Here is a 9,842-nt window from a genome sequence, read left to right as displayed (position 1 = left end):
AAATAAATAGTATTTAGGATCTTGCCTGCAGGAATGGCACAATGTCCTGGTAAACCCCCAAGTTTTGTTTGCTAGGTAGTTAGCTGGAGGGATGTGGGAATGAAGACCATAGGTAGATTGTTTTATCCTTGATATGTGAGAGATTGTTCTGTATTTTTATTGAATGTTCATTAATAGCCTGGCCACTCATTGACTTGTGACTCATTAACACAGCTCATCAAAACTTTAAAAATTTGGTAAAAGTCAATCGTCTGAAAATCAGTTATTCAATTGTTCAAGAATCCAACAGCACAGGATAAAGGGGAAACACTGTTAGTGTGCTAACACTGGGTCTCAAGTTCAGTTTTAAATGCTTCCTTTTATTCACAAAACAGAAAGACCAAAGAGGTCTGCCTTTTGGCAGACACAAACACAAACTCAGCTACACAGAGTCTGTTACTCCAGTGGCTGTTTCACAGCCATAGACTGGCTGGGTGAGCCTGCCTGGACCTGTTAGGATGCAAGCACTGCCAGATGGGATCAAGCAGCTATTTTCTGTGTCTCCTGCAGGCCCAGCTCTCTCTCCTGTTGGTAGTTTTGGTGCAGCTCTCCATCCTCTCTTCACAGCCCGATTTTCTTTCTCATTTGCAACAGTATGTCTATTAGGCAGTATTGTAGCAGTCCTTGCTATCTTAGTTCCCTGACATATCATGGAGGTTTTAACTACTCCAGGGCCTATTATCTCTTACCTAAAAAGCATGAGAAAGTCTGGCTCTTTCGCTGTGACTTTGTGACCAATTATTTCATTTTAAAACTGCCACATGTACTTCTGACTCTGCTTAATGTATGGATCTCTCATTTCTGTTGATTTGCCTTCGTTGTCAAATACACTCTACCACTTGGGTCTGACCTTCTGCAGTCCTATATGACTGCACATAAGCATGCTTAGATAAATGTTTTCAGCTGATGTAGCAAAGGAAATTGTAGTAATGAGTAGCTGTGGCTGTTATGTGGTGTTCATCGATCTGAAAAGCCATGCTGAGTGAGCACACTGTAGTTCAAGCTCCATTGTGGCACTGCAGGTGTGTGGTGTGTGACTGTTCAAAACTATGTGCTTAGCTAGTCTCATCTTGGGAGAATTTTCTGGTAATTCAAACAGAAACGTAGGTACATTTGGTCAGTTCTTCTGCACTTTGCCTTCTGCATTTCCTCTGTATTTAATTCATGGATATCTCCATCTCCAGCTGCTACATTTCTTACCTAGAGACACACACCTCCTCAATGTTCCAAACTCCTTTTCTGGGTCAGGTCCTTGCCTGTGACGCTGCACTGCTTGGGGACTCTCAAATACATTTTTCATCTAAAATATAATCATTTCCATTAATTTCATTTAGGTATTTTTAAGTGGATAAGTTTCTAATTCCTTTTAGTACAGTCTTGACTAGAGCTCTTTACAGGACATGAAATATGGTTATGGCCATGGCGCCTGTCATGGCAGGGGCTGAGCTTCAGCCAAGTGCATCCTCCCATGCTTTGCCATTTCTTGACTTACCTGGCTTGCTTCATACTCAAGACAGAGTGCCAAAACTGGGGCAGCAGGATAAATTGGGTTTGGTCTCACATGCAATTTAAGGCACAAGGCTAATACAACAAAATAGATCCATCTGAGTTGACAAGGTCTTCTTACCATTTCTGCAGTTTGAAAGAAACGACCCTAGAAGCTCATACTGACAGAGTGCAGCTCCAAGGCAGAAATGAAAAACTGAAGTTTCTTATCTAGGTTGTGCTTAAAATCTAGACCTTCTACAAGACATAGATTAAAAGGGAAGAAAATAGATTACTGAACTTTAAGCCTGAGTGACAGATTGAGCACCTAGCTACAGTCTCCAGTTAGCTGCAATTCCCTGTATTTTCCTTACATGTGAAATGAACTTCAACCTTTATAAGGAGAGTTAGTAAGGCAAGCCTGAATAATGCAGCTAACCCACAGACAGAGTATTAAATCCAGGTGCATGACCAGTCATATTTTGCAGTGAAAAAACTCACTGTGGGGCTTTAGTTTTAGCTCCAGCAAGACAGGAGGCAGCTCATGGATAGCTTTATGTAGCCAAAATCTAGAAATCCCATTTCAGATCTTTCAAACCAAGAAAGTAGTCTATGAACTTAGCCATAGAAGTTGACCTGCTCTCGGCTTTAGTATGGGAGAGTACAGTAGGGGCATGGTAAACCACAAAACTCCCAGAGTCCTGAGATTTTACCTTGCCAGAAGGAGAAAGATTAATGTTTAGCAAAAAGAACTGCATGATGGATGCTGCCTGAATTGCCAGCCAGAAGACAAATTGAGGGGGGCGGCAAACTGAAGTCAAACAAAAGTTCAGTACAAATCACAAGAAAAACATATTTTAAAGGTTTGAAAACTGTAGCAAAAGAACTGGATGTAGGTAAGCTGACAGATGAACTGTGATTTTGAAACAATTTTCTGGAAGAAGCTCACAAGTGTTTCTAGTTCCTTCAATGGGGCCAGCCTGGACTTTTGGGGTTTTGTATGTTAAATCGTTTAAACAGAAATAAATTCCATGCAGCGGTAGCAGTGACAAGAAAGGGATGATTGCTAGCTTATTCTGAGCGTCTGAAGAGCTCCTTCAAGTGTGATTGACCAGCTCTTCCTTTCTGTGCTGTCTCTACTTTCATTTCCTCAAGAAATGCTTTGATTTTGCTGTCTGGGCTCCTCAGCATTTTGAAAGACCTCCAAGGCATCCACAGGCTACATGAGGCAGGTCCTCAAACATTGAGGAACCACTCTGAGCCTCACTTCCTTTGGCATCATTTTCAGTTCAGACAGCAGGACAGACCTCTTCAGAATCGCTTCGTGACTCAACACACACCAGAATCAAAGCAGACCACCAAGGCACCACTGATTTCCATGAGGGTGGCTTTTATTGCTGTGCACCACAGGAGGCTTCTTCTTAGCTGGTGTCTTTTTGATTGGCTTTGAATTAGGCTAAAGCAGTAGGTAGTTATTTATACATTTAGCAAATGCTGTTGCATCAGCACTATTTTTGACATTTAAATGTATAGAGCAAAATAAGCTGAGTTGGTTAACTCCTCATTTTAAATAAGAAGTGCTGCTGGTATGTCAGTCAGGCAAAGTCGCATGTCCACTGGGAGGCCACTTATGGCTTCAGGGAGGTTGCCCTGGCAGAGTGATCCATACAGGGCCCTTGAAGGACATTCCCAAGTCCTGCTGTCTAGTTAGGCCTGCCTCTGGGATGTCTTACAAGCGCTTCTGCTGCACTGGTAGGGAGAAACCTGAGAAGCAGCTGGTCCTTGCAGTGCCCTCAGCCAGTCTGACCCCACTGGGAGCCTGCTCGGCCCCATGTTCTTCCCATAAACAGCAAGGGGTTGCCAGGGACACTCCTGGCAGGACACCCTGCTCCCCTTCACAGAGCAGATATGCCTGGGAGAGGATGGACTTCCTGAAGCCACCCAGCTTATGTCTCCCAACATAGGCTTTTACAGTCTTTTTCCTGGTTGAGGTACCTATGTGTTCTGTACTAACCAGTTAAGCAATTTAAATCTTTCTCACAGTTGTCCCTAAGATATTCCCTTTTAGTGTTACCATTTTTAAAGCAGTAAACAAGTGAATACACAGTTTACTTTTGTACCAAAGCAAATGTAATCAATGCTTTTTTTCCCCTTGTTTTTTTTTTTTTGCTTGGTTTGTTGTTGTTGTTGTTGTTGTGGGGTTTTTTGTTTTAATATTGTGTTTTCTGCTGTGCCCTTAAAATGTGGATTTCAGGCTAAATATTAATATTACTCATTCCCAGGTTTTCTTAGAAGCTGGAATAATGTTGTTGCAATTTACCAATATGATACAACAAAATAAAATCCCAGCAAAGGTGGAATTGTGAGGGGACACACTGCATTATTTTTGTACCCATACTGATTTTAGATTACATGGTACTAACAAGACAGAAGTATTGTATGGTGGTTATTGCTGTTGTTACATGGCTCAGGTTTCTGTAGTTCCTCAGACATGAACAGTATTTTCATTCTGCAACTGAATGAATGGATTTGTTCTCTCATCTGTACGTGAGGGATTAATTTGTCACATTCCCATTAGCATTACTAGGAGCTACTTGCAAAAATCTCCTGACAACTCTGAGCCAGGTCATTGAATAGCAGTGCAGGCCTAATTCTGTTCCAGAGGCAGCTGTACACTGTGTACAAACCTGTGTGAAATGAATGACAATGCTGTTACAAACTCAGTGTGCTGTGTTGCATTCTTTGCAAGTCACCCTCTTGAAGAACTGAGAGTGAAGCTGTCTTGGCATTGAGGATAGTTCTCTAAAATAATGGGCCTTAAATTCTGTCTTCCACATTTTTGCCTTCATTCTACTGGTTCCAAAGGAAAACAAACAAATAAACAAACCAACCCCAGATATATGCAAAAATAGTAAATAGAGAGAGCAGTAAATAGTAAACATGGAGAAAATCTTTGAGAAAGATGTCATGGAACTTAAAAAGACAGCAAAATTTTTAAAAAATCTCAGTGTTATATATTACTGTACAAGGGTTTCTGCTGGCTGTATAATGTAACTATCTTATTTCTCTTCTTGAATGAGAGGCTGCTCAAGGCAAGTTGTAGAGATGAATTTATAAGCTATAATCAAAGTAATTGATCATCCCAATTGACCTAGTTGGATTTAGAACTTGCAGAACCTATGATGTATGAGAAGAAAAAGTATTTTGAGATACCTAGAGAACACAAGCACAGGCCCTGATCTTGCTAGCAGTCTGTGAGGTGCTCACGAGGAAATCCAAAGCAACCAACACAGATTGTTGTGCTCAGCAACAGGACAAAGGGAAACGGTCACAAACTGGAACACAAGAGGGTTAGCTTATACATAAGGAAAAACTTTTTCACTGTGAGGGTGACAGAGCACTGGAACAGGCTGCCCAGAGAGGTTGTGGAGTCTCCTTTTCTGGAGACATTCAAAACCCACTTGGACGTGTTCCTGTGTGATCTTCTCTGGATGACCCTGCTCTAGCAGGGGTTGGACTGGATGATCTTCAGAGGTCCCTTCCAACTCCTAAAATTCTGTGATTCTCTGGATTGCAAAAAACCTGAGACTCTGACCCAGGGTGACAAATATGAAGGACACTCAGAGAAGACTGACACAAGCTGGAATGAATTTTTTTAGCAGCTCTAGCTGGAATCTTAAGAAAGCTGCTGCTGGTGACGTTTGCCTGGATGCCACATGAATCATGTTCACTTCCCAGAAGCTGTTTGAAGGCTGGAGGTCAGACACAATTCTAATTTGTCTCTGCATCTCTGACTGTAAGCACTTCAGTCTGTGTTGGGGGGCTTCATCACCAGGTGCTTCTGCACCAAAGGTTTTTAGAGACTGCCACATTATCTACTTTGCAAACTAAAGAGGTTTTGTTTAGTTCTCACCTTTCTGTAGGAGGAACCACATATCTTATCTCAGAGAATACAACCTCCTCTTTGCGGAAGAAAGCATGACTACTTCAGCTAGAAAACAGATAACGTGGCTGCAGTTTGATTTGAAGCTTTCAGTCCTGAATCTCATGATAAAACTGTGATTGAAACTGCACCTTGTGAAACAGACTGGGGATGTGTGCCTAAACCAGTGAAGACAGAGCTGCTTGTTCTGAAAAGGGAGGAAGAGAAATAATGCTTCTACTAAGAAGAGGCAGGACAGTGGCTTATTGTTCAAACTGATCACAACTCCACTATTTCCTTGATAAATCCATCTTAGCATACCTGCAAAAGAAGACTACAAATCAAGATGCATTATCACCCAAGCTTAAGTACAGGCCTTCCAGCTGACAGGCTTGATAAATATCGTGTAAACTAGAACTAGTTTAAAAATTAGTTATTTGAAGAATATTAAATCAGCATTGATTCATTTTTAAACGCCCCTTTGCAGAAAAACATTACCACCTTTAGAGCAGCCAGTACCTCAGTAAACCCTCTGCCTTTAACTGAAAAAGAAAAAGACCCTTTGTCTTAGTTAAACTGCACCTGGCATCAGAGCAAGCATTGTAAGATGGTACTGCCATCTTCATGAATAGGGAACATTTGATTTATTTATTAGTTTGAAAGTGAGAAGATTCTGGGAATTTGCTGTCAAGCCAAAAGACTTTCTATTATATTACCTGTTCTTCCAATTTGTATTAATGAAGCTGCAAATAGAAAGAAACTAATAAATGAGTTAGTCTTTTATGAGTTATTTTCACAGTTACTTTCTAAGGAAACACACAAAATAATGGAGTCCTCTATATTCATATTCCCTCAGCAGTGGTTTAGGACCTAAGTAACTTTCAGGTTGTCACCTATTCCTAGGACACAGTCCCATGTAAGAAGTGCCTAGGAAATGACAGTCTCCTGTCACCTATGTGCTGGGAGAAAGTGATGGAAAGGTTATTTCCTACTTTGTGTTCTCATGGCTGGTCACTGTAAAGAAACAGAAGGGTAACAAATGAGTAAATACTCACCCCATGTACCTTGTCGTTTATCACTTGTCCATCAGGGAGTAGAGTTTAAAGGTACGATGGAACATTAGTTTGAATAGTCCATCAGAGGTGCTCTTTATACAGGGCCTGCATCAGGTAACAACACTTTGCCGTTCTGAAAGATGGTATTTTTCTATTATATCAGAAACTGCAGACTTGCAGGCTGATGGCATACTTTTTATTAGCCCCAAGGGCCTAGCTGTTCAATAAATTAAGAGCAGGAAATCCAAGACATGTTATCTCATCTCTCTAACGCTACCTGAATTAATTGGCAAATTGTTCTCTGTTGCATAACAGGTGCAAAACACATCATATCCCACGCCTTGCTCCTTCTGAGACAGCCACCTGAGGTGCCCTGTTGCTCCATGCGTGGTGGGTCTTCTGTGTCAGATTTCAAAATGGAAATCTTGCCTGCTGTCTGGGAGCATGCAGATCTCTTCTGCCTACTGCAACACATTTGGCAACAGGCTGCTTATGCGTGTGTAGACTGTGGCATATTCAGAAATCCTAGGAATAAAAAGTGCCAGAAAATGTAAAGTATTGCTCCTTGTTGTTGTCATGTATCTAAACAGACAGAAAGGGAAACAACTGAATTTCACTCAAAAATTTTGCTTGTCAAGGGTCAATGCCTAACCCATTCTAAACTAATACAGGTTTTACTGTTACCTTGATTAAGATTGGCATTAGGAATGTAAATCTTAATTGGTGCATCTGATAATCAGAAACCTGCATGTGCTCCCCAACCAGAAAATTATGCCGTATCAAACTCCCTCATATGAATATAATAATTAGCTCTTCGTTACTTGCATTCTGAACACTAAGCCAGATGAGATAGCTTTCACATAATGAATTTGGGAGTTCCTTCGTCAGACAGGCTCTAGTAGCAGAGGATCAGTCTCACTGTCCTTTAAGCCCTTGCAAACAGAGCAGTGAGGAGGTTTGAATTGCGTGGTAAGACATGGGGATAAGGTTTTGAAGCTTTCCTAAGCTGCAGTCCCTTTTTCACAATAAAAATAATTTGGTTTTATTTGTGGAAAGTTTGTAGGCAATTTTCTGCTTGCTACATGCAGCTGTTTTCTTTGGATTTGAGCTGAACTGAAGGTAGAAATCTGAGCTCAATTGTCAGATGCAGGCAGGAGAGGCAGTGGGTGGCCCTGCTCTTTGCTGTGCCCCTGTGGCGATTCTGGCCTCCCCCACTGTTCTGATTTCTCTCTCCCTCTGTGTCCTGTCGTGTCGGCTAAGTAAGGCAGTTGCCACAATCAAAGTCAGAACCTCAGGATGCAAAACCACCTCCAGGAAAAAAACCTCTTCTGCACTAGATACGCTGATTGAGGATGGCAGCATGCAGGATAGCAGCAGCAGCCCTGACCTCCGCGTGGCTTGGCAAAACAATCAAAACGATCAAAAATTGCATTGTTGCCTCAATTGTGTGTGAAAGTAATTACTATCTAGTGTGTTTTAGCAAAAAGGGAAAATCAGACAGTCTTGGCTTGTGCTAAAGGCGTTCTGCACAGGAGACCATGACAGAAAACAACAACAGGGTAGGAAAACACCTTAGTCCTGAGGCCAAGCGGCTGCAGTGGGAACACCAAATTTCCATAGCTGTGAACCAAATCAAGTCCGGCATTGGGTCTCCAGCAGTGAGTAATTTCAGCTCCATCAAAGAAAGATACAGGAAGCACTGTTATAGGCAAGGGTGAGATAAGGCAACCTCATATAAATACCTCATCCTAATTCTTAATTCAGGACTGGTTTAACATCTGAAATGCTCATTCATAGTATGTTTGTGGGTTTACAATTGTGTAAGGACAGGTGAACGACATGGAAATAGCGTTAGGTATTAGAAATTATTATATATAGTACATATTGCTTAGATGAAATAAAGCCAAGAACAGTCATTAGGAAAGGCTGTGCTTATGACTGCCCAGGAGCAAGGCTGGATCACATCTTGGGAAAAGCCATTCTTCTCAGTGCCTTGCTTTTTTGCAGTGGGTGAAACAGCCCTACCTCTGCTTCCAGCAACACATTTCCACCCCCATTATCTTATCCCTGGAGACACTGTGCTCTGGTGTGGAAGCCAGTTCAATGTCCTGTTCACACAGGACTCTGTAAGGGAAAACCTGTCACCTACAAGATGCTCATAATTTAGGGTGTACTGAAATAAAATTTTATTTTGCATGCTCCATCAGCTGCAAAAGCTGCTGAGTTTGAGGAGCAAAGTTTATGCCACTCAACCTGTACCCTAGAGCACCTTCATAAAGACCATTTTCATCTCCAGGACTGGAAACTTCTACACGGTTAGATCCATGATAGCTCCTCTGCAGTTTTTCTTAGCAATTCTTCTTAAAAGCAATTTTAGGAGGCAAATTAAAGATCTAAATCTGGCAGTGAAAAGCAGCTAGACACAGTAACTACTGGACCATTACACTAATTGGAACTTAAATGTTTTAAAGAACAGACAGATAAGTTTACCTCAGCTTTGCAAAGGTTTATTATTTAACAAACACACAGAGTACAGTCTTCTTTGCTATCTAGCTAATGTAATGGAGAAAACAAGCTTTTTTGACTGTTGTCTTTGGGTTTTTGAATGTTGGCTTTTTAATTTAATTTAAATCTTGTTTATTAAAACTTCAGAGTTAATTCAACAATTTTGTTTACTCTGGACAACTGCCATGTTGTTGTGACTTACAGATCATACTGAACTACGTCAGATATCATCCGAAGCCTAAGTTTATATGAGCAACAGAAACAGTACTATCCAATACAGAAATTTATATATAAACTTAAAAATGCATTCTGTGACATTTATTTTAATTTTGTATAATGCCAACTATAACATAACACAGACAAGATGCATTTGAGAACTGGGACTCTAGTCAGAAAAGCATGGTGGGGGTTATTAAGTTTATCTTTTTTGCCTTATGAGTGCTTTTGACAGCATGTATTACAGGACTTCTTCTTAAATGTGGACCCTTGCTAACTATAGCAGTTTATACAAAATACCAAAGCCAGCCATTCTAGATAACTTATATTAGTCCTAAGAATCTATAAAATCTGTCCATCATCATTCAACAGATTAAAAACTGGTTACTTGTAGGTCTCAAAATCTAACATGAAATGAAAAACCATCCTAAACCAGGTATGTTTCTAATGGAAGTCTTTCATCCTTCACTTCAGTGTTTAAAGTACCCACAACGTTTAAAAATCAGTGAGTTTATTTCAAAGAGGGCTCATTTCCTGGAAAGTCCTAGTGACAATGCGGCTCTAAAGAAACCATCACCACAGAAATGCTGCAAGTACTCTGCAGGAGCAGAGAAGAATTG

This window comes from Mesitornis unicolor, unplaced genomic scaffold, assembly GCF_000695765.1.
Source record: "Mesitornis unicolor isolate BGI_N332 unplaced genomic scaffold, ASM69576v1 scaffold1217, whole genome shotgun sequence".
Lineage (NCBI taxonomy): Eukaryota > Metazoa > Chordata > Aves > Mesitornithiformes > Mesitornithidae > Mesitornis > Mesitornis unicolor.
This window is presented reverse-complemented; position numbering follows the sequence as displayed.